Source organism: Nyctereutes procyonoides, unplaced genomic scaffold, assembly GCF_905146905.1.
Source record: "Nyctereutes procyonoides isolate TBG_1078 unplaced genomic scaffold, NYPRO_anot_genome, whole genome shotgun sequence".
Lineage (NCBI taxonomy): Eukaryota > Metazoa > Chordata > Mammalia > Carnivora > Canidae > Nyctereutes > Nyctereutes procyonoides.
In genome coordinates, this window is record NW_026575035.1 from 13,040,704 (window position 1) to 13,057,051 (window position 16,348).

Here is a 16,348-nt window from a genome sequence, read left to right on the forward strand (position 1 = left end):
CCTGGGAAGCATTCAGAATACTGAGGCAGCTGCCATCCACAAGGGATGTACCAGCAAATCAGTATCTTGGTGGTGATAAAGTCTCACTGGTTTTTAATCCCACTGGGGCAATTGGTTAAGGGGATAGAGATTTAACTCTAGTTAATCATTAACTAGCAACATAAAAATGGGGCAGTGTTCCTTAACTTTGCATTATCTCTCATCTTCCATAAATGCAGAAATTACCCAAGGTCAAAACTGGCGACAATTTAAACAGAAACCCCCTAATCTGTGAATATCCAAAATATACAGTCCAACTCTTTCCCTCGTCTGCCCTTGATGGGAGGATCAACCACATCTTTAACAACTAATTCTGCTAAAGCTCTGGGAGTCCCACCTCCAGGTTTCTGAAGATTTCTTGCTTACCACAATAGCAGATTGCTAATCAGACAAATCTTCAGACAATCATTCCCACTTCCCAAAAACTCAGGACTCAGAGGCAAATGGAGTTCAGGGGTTCATAAGGGCATTTAAAATCTACGGCCAATATTAATCACCTTACAACCTGGTTAGGAATTAAGTGTCATCTGTGACTTCTAGGGAGAAGTGCATTTGAATTCAAAAAACCAAAATATAAACAAATGGCTAGAATATTTCTGGAGTATGGGCAGGATAGGATCACATTTGTTTATTTTAAAGCTGGGAAAGTAGGTAATGTGGGGAAAAGAAAAGTGTCAGCAATTTACAGTGTCCTGAGTTGTTCTTTCCTACACATTGCCTAGCCATATATCTTGACTGCCCATGTGACTCTGGACAAGATTCTACCTTGGTCACTGTCCCCTCATCTGGGGATAAAAATACTACAAGAGATAGTTGGGAGTGTCAGGTAAAATCACATGGCGAAATGTATTTAACGTAGAGATAAAGAGTGAAGGGTTCCATAGGACCTACTGAGTCCTAGTTTCTGCCCCTCAGGACCTGCATAACATTGGGCAAGTGTTAACTTCTTTGTGCCTTCGTTTCCTCATCTGTAAAATGGAGATAATAGTACTATCTATCTCTTGTGCTTGTTATGATAATTAAATGTGAAAATGTTTGTAAGATACCTAGGTATATGATAACTAAGTATTAGTTATTTCTTCTAGCGCTTTGTAATGCTTGAAGCTTTTCTACCTAATATAATCACATCTGGCTATCTCAGAAACTTGTGATTTCCCCATTCTCCTTAAACTCCCTACCTCCTTTCTTCTCTCTCTCTCCCTCAGCAGTACACCAGTCTCACCAAAGACATAGAGGCCCCCAGACTTTATTTCCCTTAACATCCCCCACATGCCCAAACCCTGAGGGATAAGAAACTGAGCTCCCTTCCCTTTTAGTGACTTCCCCTTCTCTTTCAGGAAAAAACTACTGTGTTTCTCTAAAAACCAAATGCTGCATGGTTTCTTTGCCTGAAATCTTCTGTCCCCATTTTTTGTTGGGATAATTTCTACTCTTTCTCTGGATTCATTTCATCTTCTCTCTTTCTGACCACCTTCTGCAAACTGGGGAGTATTCCCTTTTGTGTTTGCATAGCCCCTTACATGTATATCCTAAATTATCATTATTATGTAATAATTCACTCTTTGCACGTCTACTTTTACAACCTCAGAACCTTGCACCGAACCTAACACATAGAATAACCAAATGCTCCTGTTTGCCTGGGATTGTCCTGAAAGTCCTGAGTCCAGGGAAAACCCTACAGTACTGGGTAGTTGGTCACTCTATTGCAAACTCACGTATTGAATGGACAGAGTCCACACTCGTTGTTTTCTCTTTTCTACTCTTCACTCTTCAACCCAATATCATCAGCTTCCATCCCTCACCTCCCTAAACTGCTTTGACACATAGCACAGCACTCTTCTCATGCCCAAATCGACTGGACACTTTATATCCCCCTTAGATTGGCCTTTCAATAAATTATATTTAGTAACCAAAGATTATTCCTGTAGTGTACCTGCTTTTTCTTTTAGTAAAGCATGCCAGTATTAAAATATCCACATTGGGTGCATGAGTATATGTGGATTCAAGGCCCCATGCCATGTGTTGTTTACATAGTTCTAAATGTCATGCCATACTTATGATTTCATTAAAATAATCACAAGATGCAATCAATGACTACTATGTTTTCTGAATAAGTTTCCAGAAGTCATGACTCATAGAATTAAAAAAATATTTGAAGCAACAAGAAAAGCAGTTCTCCTTTTTCATGAAATCCAAACAAGAAAACAGAATGGTATTCTGTTAGGAAGAATCATAATAAATAACTTTTTCTTTAAAGTTTTGAAAGTAGATGTATTAAAAATTACCTATAAAAATGAGTAAGCAAACAAGTATTTAAATTTATTGTAGATTTATTTTAAATCAGAGAACAGGTTTTAAAAATATCTTAATACTGGAGGCTTTCCCTCACCTGTTCTTTTTTTTTTTCCCCTCACCTGTTCTGAAGACTGATTATGAACCAATCCTTATCAAAGCAAATTGCCCAGGAATCATCTGTTCACATATCCTCTCTCTCACTGAACTCTAAGTTCTTTGAGGGCAGGATTGGATCTAGCTTCTTTTTTTTTTAAATAAATTTATTTTTTATTGGTGCTTAATTTGCCAACAAATAGAATAACACCCAGTGCTCATCCCATCAAGTGCCCTCCTCAGTGCCCGTCACTCAGTCACCGCCACCCTGGATCTAGTTTCTTATTGAATCTCCAGCACTTAGACAAATAGATGCCTGGCTCAGGCAGGGGCAAAAATAAATATCTTAAGTATAGAAGAGGGGATGAAATCTTAAAAGTGAGTAAATTTTAGATAGTTGTAAAACAAAGGTTTTCCAGAAGAGAGGGCATTTTATCAGCAATGCACATAAATTTCATTTGTAATACACTTCCAGATATATACAAAGGAAAGCACTGGCAATAAACACTAATTATAAAGTTGACAATTATGAAAGGCATTATGGACTCATCTTACCTTGAATTTATAGAAATTCAAGTATCATGGTGAAAAATTAATTCAGCATCTTATAGTCCATCTTACTTGCAGATGGTAGAGCATGCACTGATTAAAGTAGGCTGAATGAATATAAAATTCCTCTTCTGTCCCAAAATCAAAAAATCTGAAGGCAATTTTTTCACTGCCCACATTCAAAGATTCTCACACACACACACACACACACACACACACACACACACACAATTTCCACACAGCAGTGGCTTATATTCAACTATTCAATTGGCATGTACCAGGACAGTCATCCTGGTTCATACTCAATAAAAGTTACCCATTATTATTATTAAGATTATATCCTGATTCCTGAAATTGACCCTTTATCTCATATCTATGTATCTGTATCCCTACATCCATGTACAAACATATCTAAATAATCTAAAATTCCTTACTCCCTGACTTTTCTGAATAAACCAACTATCTTTAAAAATTTGAACTATTTTTCCTAGAAAAATTGCTAAAATAGATCCATTTTATCAAACCACTGCTTTGCAATAAATTCTCTCAATGTCAAATCCTCCTTAAATTCAAAAGAAAGCAAATTGCATTTTTTCATGAAATTCAGAAATTAAGCAATTTGTTTAGCAATTCCACTTTTGCTCATGTGCAACAAGGGACATGTATAAGAAATAAATGTCTGTACCAGCCAAAAAACTAGCTAGACCCAAATGTCTATCTAGAGAAGAACAGATAGGGCAGCCCTGGTGGCTCAGCGGGTTTAGCGCTGCCTCCAGCCCATGGCGTGATCCCGGAGACCCGGGATCCAGTCCCATATCAGGCTCCCTGCATGGAGCCTGCTTCTCCCTCTGCCTGTTTCTCTGCCTCTCTCTCTCTCTCTGTGTCTCTATGAATAAATAAATAAATAAAATGTTAAAAAAAAGAGAGAGAGAGAGGAACAGATAACTAAGTTGTAGGACATACAACAGAATGTTACACAGAAATGAAAATGAATAGGCACAGCTATACACATCAACATGGATGAATGTCACCAACACTACTAGTAAAAGTATCAGGAGAAATCATTCCATTTATATAAGTTTCAAAATCAAAAAATTCAACTTACTGTTTAGAGATAAATATAAATGTTGAAAAAATCATTTTACATAAGTCAAGAGAATAATAAATACAAAGTTTTGCTATAGTTAACTGGTGGATAGAGGGAGGTGAACTGAATTGGGAATGAGCACATGGGGAATCTAATGTATTACTAGCATTCTATTTCTTAAACAGAGTAGTAGCTACATGGTTATTTATCTTAGTGTTATTCTTTGTATTTTGCACATCTACTGTGAATATTCTCAAAAAAAGAGTGAATAACTTATAAAAAATATTTTAAGCAATTCAAATCTAGTCCACTATATCCATGGAATGTTAAAGCTTCTACTTTTTAAATAAAAAAATATAAGTGGGGATTTTTAGTTTAATAAAAATATATCTGTAAAGCTACATAATACTTACCTTCAAAATTTAGAACTAAGTCTTCCAGATGCAAGAAGCAGCCCATTAATAAAATGATAATTTTTGTATCAGATAATTTTGTATCATTAACAAATCAAATTTTGCCCATTTTGTTAGGTGTTGACCAAAGGCAGTTAATTTCAGAAACTTATTATAGAATAATTTTCTGAATAATGCAAAATGGATCCATCCCTTACTCTATATTTTCTTTACCATTCTCTCATATAAGCATTCATACAGCTAGAATATCTAGTTAGAGTTTCACTGGAAATAATGTAATAGCAAAATTAGAAATCCCTAATGGCCAACTCTGTCATAATGGGTTTCAAATTGATGAATCCACCATTTTGCAAAGGTAACCCAGACAAAATGATGACAATAGCATGTAGGCAATTTTCAAAATTAAAATTGATGAGCCTGCTCCTTCTACTTGTCAGAGTAGAGAGTTTATTGATCTCAAAATCAGCAATGTTAAAGGGAAATGCAAGTGTGGGCAGAGCTAAACTGGTCCTGTGGGTCCCTAGCACTACTCAAGTCCAGGAGGATCGTCATATTGGTGATACGAAGAACAGCCTGGACAAAACAAGTCCCACAGGCAGGATGAGCCTAGCATATTTATAGTACATTAACATAAAAAGGAAGGATCTATCAAGGCTTGACATATTCATAAATTCCCGTAGGTAATACCCAAAGCCTGAGTAGCTTGGCAAAGAAGTTATTTCAAAAATTTGGAGTTCCCTCCGGCAACACACTGTTGTTTTCATAGGTTGCTAATTCAGCACAGACAGGATTAACTCTTTGGAAAGCCCTGAGCATAAACACTACCCTAGTAGCAGTATTTTTTTGAATTTACCAAAACTATCTCCAAATTAAAACTTCTAAGAATTAGACGAAAGGATCTGAATTATATAACTTCCTACTGGTAGTTTTGATTCAGCAGAACATCCTGAGTAAGTAGGAGGAAAGAAAGTAGGAGGAAAAGGCACTGAACTAAATGCTTTACATGCCTCAATAGAAGAAACTAACATTAATGGAGCCAAGCTCTGTGCTGAGGACTTCACATGCATTTTGTGGTGTAATCCCCATAAGGATATTAAAAAACAAACAAACAACAACAACAAAAAAAAAAACTAAATTGCTAAGTGGCTAAAACTTTAAAAGATTAGAGGCTTTTTAGCTTCATACTAAAATGGTCCTCATGTCAAAGAATTTTAAACTGATGTGTATTACCATTCTTCTACAATATGGCACAATCTCAGTCTCCTCCAGCTCTTACTTCTCTAAATCTGGACTTTCTAAAGCAGGCATTCTGTACTATTTACTCAAAAAACTATGTGTCTGTTTAAACTACTTAAAGATAATCTTTTATTTGTAAGCAATTGCTCTGCAAGAAATTTTACTGAAGTTACTGGGATGGAAAAACCATGGTCAAAAAGAAAAAGAATATTGAAATGAGCTTAGGGAATAAAATAGTCTGTTTTAAAAGTAAACTTCACACCCCAATATCATGAGAAATAACAACTTTCACAAAGCCACATTCAGCACGCTTCATATTATGAATCGTCTCTTGATGTCATACTCCGGATATTTGAATTGGCTATGAAAAGACAACAAACACTGGCTTGCCAAAATCTAAAGTTAAAAGGGAGAATCTCTGTTTTTTTTTTAAAATGAGAAACCATAAAAGGTAATTTCAAATCTATACAGCATTCTTTCTATGCGCTCTGAAAAACAGCAGGACACTTAATACTTAAACAAGGATTTCATCTACACAATATATTAACTTCAATGAGGTCTCAACATACCTGTGTAGGAGAAATATTAGCACATTCCCTCCATTTTTAATGACATAAATGGAGAAACTTGTGAATTAAAAAGTTCAGGAAAGGATTTCCCATTTTAAAATGTTGGCATAGGGATCCCTGGGTGGCCCAGCGGTTTGGCGCCTGCCTTTGGCCCAGGGTGCGATCCTGGAGACCCGGGATCGAATCCCACATCGGGCTCCCGGGGCATGGAGCCTGCTTCTCCCTCTGCCTATGTCTCTGCCTCTCTCTCTCTCTCTGTGTGTGTGACTATAAATAAAAATTAAAAAAAAAAATTAAAAAAAAATTAAAATAAATAAAATAAAAATAAAATGTTGGTATAAGGATGTTTCACCCCTTTCTCTCAGAAGTCACCTCAAACAATAGGAAAAACACAAAAGACATCAAACTCCATACTGTATGAAGACAGTCTATGGAGGAATGGGAGAGTGGCAGAAGGTGAAACTGGGTCTGCAGAAGGGACCAGACAGGAGTGAGCTTACCTAACCTGTAGATTCTGTGAAAAGGCTCAGAATTGGGGCAACAGGAAAGAGATGAGAGGCTTCTTGTCTGGAAAAACTGAATGGTCCTTGAGAAAGCAGCTGCTGTTGATGAAATCTGTGATGGTCCCCATCAAAAAAGCTGGCTTAAGGGTGCCTGGGTGCCTCAGCCAGTTAAGTGTCTGCCTTGAGCTCAGGTCATGATCTCGGGGTCCTGGGATCAAGCCCCCCCCCCCCCCCCCCCGCATCAGGCTCCCTGCTTGGTAGGGAGTCTGCTCCCTCTGTGATCTCTCTGGCTCTCACTCTCTCTCAAAAAAATGCAATCTTAAAAAAGGATAATTAAAAAAAAAAAAAGCTGGCTTACCTTTAACAAGTTCCACTCAGATACATAGAACTTTTATTCAATTTTCAATGAATTTTTAGTGTCCTACTCTTAAATGATCATCAGAGACTTAAGAAAAACTTCTAATATAAAGGACCAAAGTGAAAAAGAAAAGGAAAACTTCTAATATAAAGGACCAAAGTGGAAAAAAAAATGAAACTAGAACAAATAAAAACAAAAAATAGGATACTAAGAATACACAATAAGTTTTTAATCTAAAAAAAAAAGGTGAAATCAAGAGTTGGATGTTTAACTCACTGAACCACCCAGGTGCACCATCATTCTAGGTTTTAAATCCTGATCACAATCTACTAAATTGATTTCACAAGTCACTAATGGATTGCAACCCATATTTTTAAAAAAATACTGCAAAAGACTACAGTATGTTTTATTGAAAGGAAAAAAAAAACCACTTCTGGAGAATTGGAGGAGGCAAAAGGGAAAGCAAGAAAATCAGAGACTTGGTAGAAAAGTATTTGAATTGAGTTTTCAAGAAAGGATCATAATAGGCAGTAAAAGGGAAGGCAGCTATTACAAATGAAGAGAAGGTAAATAAAGGCTCAAAGGCAGGAAAACATAGGGTGTACTAAAGCTATGGCAGAGCAAAGGGTAAGTCTGGATGAAAGAGATAAGTAGGAAATACATAGAGAGAAGTAGGTTGAAGACTAACCACAAAAGGCTTAACAACTCTGCTGAGGAATCTAACGTTTTTCTGATAGCAATGTAAATCCAAGGAGTAGATCCAAGGAAAGGCTCCAAGGGAAGTGGGGGTGTCAGCAAACTACAGTGATGCTTATACCATTTCAGTGTGACTTATTAATTTTGTATGCATAATTACACAAATTAAAAGCAACATGATATGTGACTAGAAGCTAAGCAGTGAAACAACAGAAGCTTATTTTATTCGTTCTGGTTTTTTACTTTCTTAAAACTTCCATGAAAGAAAAGAATGCATTTACTTGAACAATTTAGACCCTGAGGAAAAGAGGAAGTAAGTCCCTGACTGGACAAAGAGATAGTCTTTCTTTTCTGTCATGATCTACTACAGTAATACAGATGACTCCTTGTACCTGAGATCTAGCCTTAAGAAAGTTCTCTCATTGTCTTGAGCATACTAACCTCTCTTCCCTCTAAACTTCTGCACTTGCTGTTCCTTCAACCTGTAATGCACAGCCCACTGACTGCCACCAAAATAGATGTCACTGAGCCTAAGCTGATCCCATAGCTCGGTTAGATGTTCCTGCTGTGAACTTGGACTCCTGGGGCACTTTCCCTGTCCTAGCACTTTTTACCCTGAATTATAATTACTGGCCTTCACAATTGACCAGAATCTCCATGAGGTTACGTTGAGTTTGATTATCACCAAAGCCCCATCCACTGCCCCAGTGCCTTGCCCATAGTAAGCACTCAATAAATATTTAATGAACACAAATTTTTGTTTAGTGTACAAACATATAACTTTAAAGTCTCTACCCTGATACTAAAGCCTAGATTCAAAAAGTCAAAATCTATTTCAAGTAAGAACAACCAATCCATATATCCAGCCTACTCTGCTTATTAAGTGGATCTAACTGTACAGACTGATTCTGTAGAAGTTGCTGCCCAAAATTAGGTTGAATAGGTAAGGCAGGGTGAAGAGTTGGGACTTGAACTAATAAAGAGCTATTGTAGGTTAAGAAAGGTAGGCATGCAATTAAAATAGGGCTTTAAGAAGATTAGCCTCTTTTGGTATGCAAGACAGAATGGGGGGAATTTTTTCCTCCATTTTTTTAGCCTGTTTTTTAAAGTGTGAGCAGATGGCCAGCTAACATGAGCAATTAACCACAAAGGCCCAGTCTGTATAGCTTGAGTTTAGTATTCATCAACTCAACAAACATTTCTTGAGGTTCTTGTATGTTCCATGAGCTGTACTATATTAAATCGAATAGCTTCATATACTATAACCTGACCTTTAATGAAATGGATACAAATTGTTGAGAGCTGAGCCACATTAATGTCAGCATTCCAGTGTAGTAAAGGGGAGTCTATGGTACTTAAGTATAATTGGGAAAGTGTCTACATAAAATGACTGAACTTATTATTTTCATAAAACAAAGGCATATTAATTATTCTTTTCTTACACTATTAGTATGCCAGTAATGAAATAATTTTAATAACTGTGACTTCCACCTCTGGAAAAAAGCACTATGTTGAAGGTGTTCCCTGGGAGCTCAAGACTCCTGATGGGCTACAAGAGATAATTCCAATACAACAGTATGTTAGCATAGAAGTATCCAAAGGTTATAGTGGAAGTACAAAGGAGAGGCAAGTGGTTCTGTTTTGGGAGACAGGATAGGAAGGAAAATGAAGGTTAGAGAAGCTGTCCCAAAGTAGGTGGCTCTTGAGCTGAGTATTGATAACTGGACACGTTAGTGAACAGAAGACCAGTATTCCAAGCACACATAACATGTGTGGAAGTAATTAGTACTGAAGCTGAGAGCATGGGCCTGGAAGAGCTAGTAAATAAGCAGAGATCAGAGGATCACAATGAGCCTGATAAGTCATACTAAGGACCTTGGACTTGATTGTATAGGAAATGATGAAGGTGTTCATATGTAGGAATGACAATGGTCATATCTTCACTTTAAATCACTTTGAAAGCAATATGGAGAATGAATGAAGATGAGGCAAGATCAAGATGAGATTAGAGAAATCTAAAGAAAAAGGCAAGAGATGATAAAGGCCTCAAGAGGCTTTAGTTGCCATAGAACTGACAAGACAGACTTGAGAAATATGTAGGAGGCAAAATCAGGAGGACTTTGTAAATGACAGGATATAGGCAATAAGGGAGACAAGTCTAGAATGCCTCTCACGTTGATGGAGATACCATAAATTGAATAGGGACAATAAAAGGAGGACAAAATTAGTGGAAAGTGAGGGTAAGGCATCAGGAGGAGGGTAGAGAAGACATATTATGTTTTATACATGTTGCATTTGAACTACCTATAGGGTAGCACTAGGTGAGGCTGATTATCTGGTAGTAGGCAATTGGACATATTAGTTTGAATGGCAAAGGATAAAGGTCAGCGTAGGAGCCATGATTGGGGAGTCATACACAAAAGACATGTAAACCAGAGGAGTAGCTCTAATTACCCATAGAGAACTTGTGTAGTCACAAGAGGCAATAGGCTGGAAGTCAGACTCTTGGGGACACAAAAGGGGGAACAGGCTTTTATCATATTTATGCTTAGGTCAGGAATAATCTCTGAAGAATCATTTCTTTGCCATTCTCCAGATCTCTCTCCTTCCTTAAAGCTTTGTAGGACTTATAAAGGGAAAGTTGTGGTATGTGTTTTCCTTTGAAGTAATTAACAAAAGAGAAACAAAATTAAGGACATAAAATTTTATCCATTAAGAATACAGTAACCCCGGGCAGCCCCGGTGGCGCAGCGGTTTAGTGCTGCCTGCAGCCCAGGTGTGATCCTTGGGGACCCTGGATCGAGTCCCGCGTCGGGCTCCCTGCATGGAGCCTGCTTCTCCCTCTGCCTGTGCCTCTGCCCCTCTCTCTCTCTGTGTCTCTATGAATACATAAATAAAATCTTTAAAAAAAAATACAGTAACCCCCCACCCCCTGTCCATGGTTTTGCTTTCCGTGGTTCAGTTACCCATTGTCAATTGCAGTCTGGAAGTAGATGATCCTTAAATGTATCATCAGGTCAATTGTAGCCTAACGTTACATCACATCATTCACCTCACTTCATCTCATCACATAAGCATTTGATCATCCCACATCAGTACAACAAGATATCTTCAGAGAGAGACCACATTCATATAACTTTTATTATAGTATATTGTTGTAATTGTTCTATTTTATTATTTATTATTGTTAATCTCTTACTGTGCCTGATTTATAAATTGAGCTTTATCACATATATGCATGTATAGGAAAAAACATAATATATATAAGGATTGGTACTATCCTTGGTCTCGGGCATCCACTGGGGGTCTTAGAACATATGACCTACAGATACAGGAAGACTAGAGTATTATTAATTGCTGATATTTATTGAGCACCTACTATATCACAAACACTGTGTTAAGTGCTTTACAAATATTATTTATTTTATTTTATTTTTAAAAGATTTTATTTATTTATTCATGAGAGACACACAGAGAGAGGCAGAGACAGAGGCAGAGGGAGAAGCAGACTCCCTGCAGGGAGCCTGATGTGAGACTCAATCCCCAGACCCCAGGATCACGACCTGATGCTCAACCACTGAGCCACCCAGGCATCCCCAATTATTATTTATTTTAAACTTAATAACAACCCTATGAGATATGTCTGATTACTATGCCTAGTCTACAGGTAAAAACTCATTAACTGGTAGCTGAACCACTATTTGAACTATGGTCTGGATAAATCCAGAAAGCCCGTTCTTTTTTTTTTTTTTTAAGATTTATTTATTTATTCATTATAGACAGAGAGAGAGAGAGGCAGAGACACAGGCAGAGGGAGAAGCAGGCTCCATGCAGGGAGCCCGACGTGGAACTCGATCCTGGGTCCCCAGGATCACACCCCGGGCCGCAGGAGGCGCCAAACCGCTGCACCACCGGGGCTGCCCCAGAATGCCTGTTCTTAACCACTGTTAAGTATAATTTCTCAAAAATTATAAGTCACCCAAGGAAACCTGCTACTTCTATGCATAACAATGCCTGTCATTATCATTTATCCCATTTGTGACCATCTTATCTACATTTTAAGGAAGTATTCTGTTTTCACGTATGACTATATAAAAGTTTGAATAAAGGTTCTTTTCAATGCTACAGTCCAAAGATTCATTCTGCTTTAATTATGACAGAGAAACATTAAAATTGAAACCTAAGTGGTAAACTTCAATGACAGACATTAACAGAAAATAGCTTTTTTTCAGCACAAAATGTTGTCTATAGCTAACTACCCAAAATGAAATGAGAAAGTACTCCTTGCTTTCTACCTGTATAAAGTCCGAAAGTCAATACTGTCCTCCAGGTTAGGGCTAGATATGTGGATCCTAGAAAGGCTTAAGAGCAAATGCTGACCAACAAATATACAGTCTTCAACAGTCACTTACCCAGAACCTTCTCCAAGTGACTCAAACTATAAATTCTTAATGATTAGAAATTCCATGAGAAGAGACTTCTATTAAATATATACAGGGTCCTTTTCACCGAGGATATGATGAATTTGTCATTTTATGAGAGCTGTTCCTGATAGATCCTTCTACCTCTGTACATACTTGCATAATAAACCATAATGACTCATAACCACCATCCATTACCTTAGTGTTTCACAACTTGTTTTCCACTTTTCCCTCCTTTTAAAACTGATCTTAAGGCAATGTACAGAGAATTATAATAAACTTTAATAGTAAGAGTTTAAAATTTTAAAAAAGAAAAACCCACAGTACATTTAAATAGCTTGCCTCCTGATTTTTCCACTAAAGATTACATAGGTATTTAAAGTGTATCATCTTCTTTTAATGGAGGTGGAAAAAATTGTTTTGGTTCTCATAATTTTAACAATTTTTAAAGGTTTTATTTATTTATTCATGAGAGACACACAGAGAGGCAGAGGGAGAAGCAGGCTCCCTGCAGGGAACCTGATGCAAGACCGGAAACCCAGAACCCTTGGATCACAACCTGAGCCAAAGGCAGACGCTCAACCAGTGAACCACCCGGATATCCCAATGAAACCATTCTTAAGGGTAAAGTTGTTTTGATATAAGAGTGAAGTAAGTTGTTTCAGAATTTCATCCTCTTATCCATTATTGTTGATGAGCATTCCATAGCTCAGCTGCTGAGGGCCTTGCTAGGAGCTTATCAATAAAACATATGAAGAGGCAACTACGGCAATGGGGATGCAAGGACTCTGGTGAGTATTCAGTCTGACAAGTCTACCCTTTGCTGATCTAAATAGCTCTCCTAAGACTTGGTGATCTGGTGGGTCCTGGTGGAGTGAAGGCAATTCTTATCCTGACAGTGGTGAAACTGCAGTGGCCCCAGAAAGAACGTCTTTCCCATCAATACCAGCACCATTATTCCTCACCAACATGCTTTAGGCAACAAAGGATTAAAAAAAAAAAAAGATTTTTACTTTCTTCTGGCTGTTTATTGTCAGCTCTCGGTTGACTGAGCTGTCTCTCCAGAGAACCAACTATATAAAGGTATACCACAACTAAATTTGGACTTTGTTTCTTTATTCTCCCCTTGCCTGGAACAATAGTGTGATTTTTAATCTACCATTATTTTGGAGTTTGTTATTTCTTTATTGGCTTATTAAGACACATTATCCTGTATGCTATTGGCTTATGACATCCCTATAGTGAACCTGCTTTAAAAAAAAGTGCTGGGATCCCTGGGTGGCGCAGCGGTTTGGCGCCTGCCTTTGGCCCAGGGCGCGATCCTGGAGACCCGGGATCGAATCCCACATCGGGCTCCCTGTGTGGAGCCTGCTTCTCCCTCTGCCTATGTCTCTGCCTCTCTCTCTCTCTCTCTCTGAGTATCATAAATAAATAAAAATTTAAAAAAAAGTGCTGGTGTTGTTCTTAAAAATAAAATTTCTGGTTATTTTACCAGCAAAAGATGGGTTTATTTGGGAATAAAAAAGAATTGCAATCCCAGACAAGCAAGCTGCAGCAAAACCATAGGCAAGTGCAGAGAATGAGGGAGTAGTAGGTTCTTTCATAGATAAAAGGGGTAAGTTGGGAAAGCAGTTATAAACAAAGAAATCCACTGGAGTAAACTGGGAGCTGGAAGTACAGTGGATTTTCCTTGGTTGGGCTGTTGGGAATGAGAAGAGGTAAGCTTTTCTTCCTTCTGTGAGATAGTAACGTAGTACCCACTTGCAAGGTCCATCTCTTTCTGTTGGGTCTGCAGTTGACTACAAGTGGTAGGGTGTAAGCGCTCTGCCTGCTGAACCTCCTGACTCCGTTTTAGTGATGTTTCCCATCATTAATATTCACACTGGTAAAGACAAACTCAGCCTTAGCACGTAATTTGCCTCCTAAAACAAACCCATATACTTCGGTGACATTGTGATTTATATTAAGAATTACATATATTTGGTCTTTGTCAGTTTTTGGCAGAGCTCCTAAAACCTTCCTAAGTGACTTAAAAACAATAAAGGTGAAACAGGTGTCTTTTGTCATTCATATAACAAGCCTTTTTCAATCACACTGGAGTTTATGTTAATGAGGTGACTTTTGGGAAACCCCAAGGTAATATCGGGATAGGCACTGGTTGCCAAGGGAACCAATCTGATTAGATCAGAGGGTTGGAACCATCAGTGACACATACCCACCCAGCCCCATCTCTGGGGAAGGGAATAGCGCTAGAATCTAAATAAATTCTATACAGATTTACTAGAACCACCAATGGCCAATGACTTAATCAATCATGCCTAAATAATAAAGCCTCCATAGAAAATCAAAAGGACAGAATTCAGAGAGTTTCCAAACTGGTGTACAAGGAGGTGTGGGGAGAGTGGTGCACCCCTGACTGGGAGCATAGACGCTCCTTCATCCCTTCCTCCATACCTTGCTCTAGGTATCTCTTCCATCTGGCTGTTCCTGAGTTATAGGCTTTTATAATAAACTGGCAATCTAGTCAGTAAACTTTTTTTCTGAATTCTGTGAGCCACCCTAAGAAATTAATCAAATCTGGGGAGGGAGTCATGGGAAATTAACTTATAGCCTGTTGGTCAGAAGAACAGGTAACAACCTGGCCTTGCAACTGTTGGCCAAAGGAGGCGGGGACAACAGTTTTATAGAACTGAGTTTTTAATCTGTGGGATCTCCAGATAGGCAGTGTCAGGATTGAGTTAAATTATAGGAAACCCAGCTGATGTCTCAGAATTGCTTGGTGTGTTGGAAAACTACCATACATTTACGACCAGAGTACAGAATTGTTCAGAGTATTGTGTGTAAAGGAAAACAAGAGTTTTGTCCTTCACAACTACATGAATGTGGTTCCATATAGGCACTGGCCTCCTTTTAAAACAAAAATATCAACCAGATTGATTCATTATCTAACAACCACACCATACATCAACAAAATGGTAAAAATGCTCCTAAAACTTATATGATCACTATTTTTTTAAAACTAGAAATCACATAGATCAGAAAATACAACAAAAAGCTGCAATAGTTTCTCCAACAGCTTTGCATGATCTGAGCCACACTTCCAACCTACTTTTCACTTTCCTACAGTGCATTCCACCAGTACATTTTAGAACTTTTGCAAATTAAGTTAGAAGTACTTGTTCACCTCAATTCATCTCTCGTGAATGGCTGTGTGGAACTCTAAATTTAAGTACAACTGAATTACTGTTCTCTGATTAGTGTAGAATAATTCTTGGATTCATGGCAATGCCAGGCTAAATGACACTGTAAAGAAACCCTTTGTTTTCAAATAAATCAGTGGTTGGCTTTAGATAATGCTATAAAGAATCTTATTCATGTAGTGTACCCTAGTTAAAATTGTAAAAATTGAGAACAACAACAAAGCTTCCACCTCTATTAAAAAATTAATCTTTATTTAGAGCTTTTTTTCCTATATGGATATAATAGAACCATAGAATTTTGGAGGTAGAAGGAAATTTGAGTAATTTACAATCAAATAAAATCAAGTGACTTGCGAAGGATACCTTAAGGAGTTAGTGGTAGATCTAACACTAAAACTTAGGCTTCTTAAATTCTCTAGCCAAGGCTATTAAGTATTATTGAATATTATGGATAGGTTAATATCAGCCGACATTTATCACATTCCTACTGTGCCCTTTACTATGCCAAGCATTTTTACATCTATCATCACTTTTCTAAGTCAGCTCATAAGATTTTTAAAACACTTAACAAAATAATAATCACATTCACTCCTTTAGATGTTTAGTGTTGCCAAGAGAGAATATTGCCACATGATCTAAATGGAAAGATGAAATTCAATTATTGCAGTAACTACACTGCTTAAGAGGATGTGCTCCAATGACACACTTTACTCTCAGAAATTTCCTTCCCAGAAGTAGATATTGATTTAGAAAACCTAGTAATGTTACTCAGCCATTAGAAAGGATGAATACCAACCATTTGATTCGACGTGGATGGAAATGGAAGGTATTATGGTAAGTGAAGTAAGTCAATCGGAGAAGGACAATCACTATATGGTTTCACTCATAA

General features: G+C 37.6%; 1 protein-coding gene across 3 annotated transcripts in view; it reads right to left on the minus strand.

The window, feature by feature from the left end:
- The window catches only part of SGK3 (serum/glucocorticoid regulated kinase family member 3), a 133,348-nt gene that overhangs the window by 102,202 nt on the left and 14,798 nt on the right, over nt 1–16,348 (minus strand). Inside the window, exon 1 of one of the 3 annotated variants that reach the window (XM_055318159.1) lies at nt 12,251–12,271. The exons of the other annotated variants lie outside the window; for them this stretch is intronic. The gene's annotated coding sequence lies outside the window, so the exon portion shown is untranslated. Of the gene's footprint in view, nt 1–12,250; nt 12,272–16,348 lie in introns of those variants that run through there. 3 annotated transcript variants of the gene reach the window in all.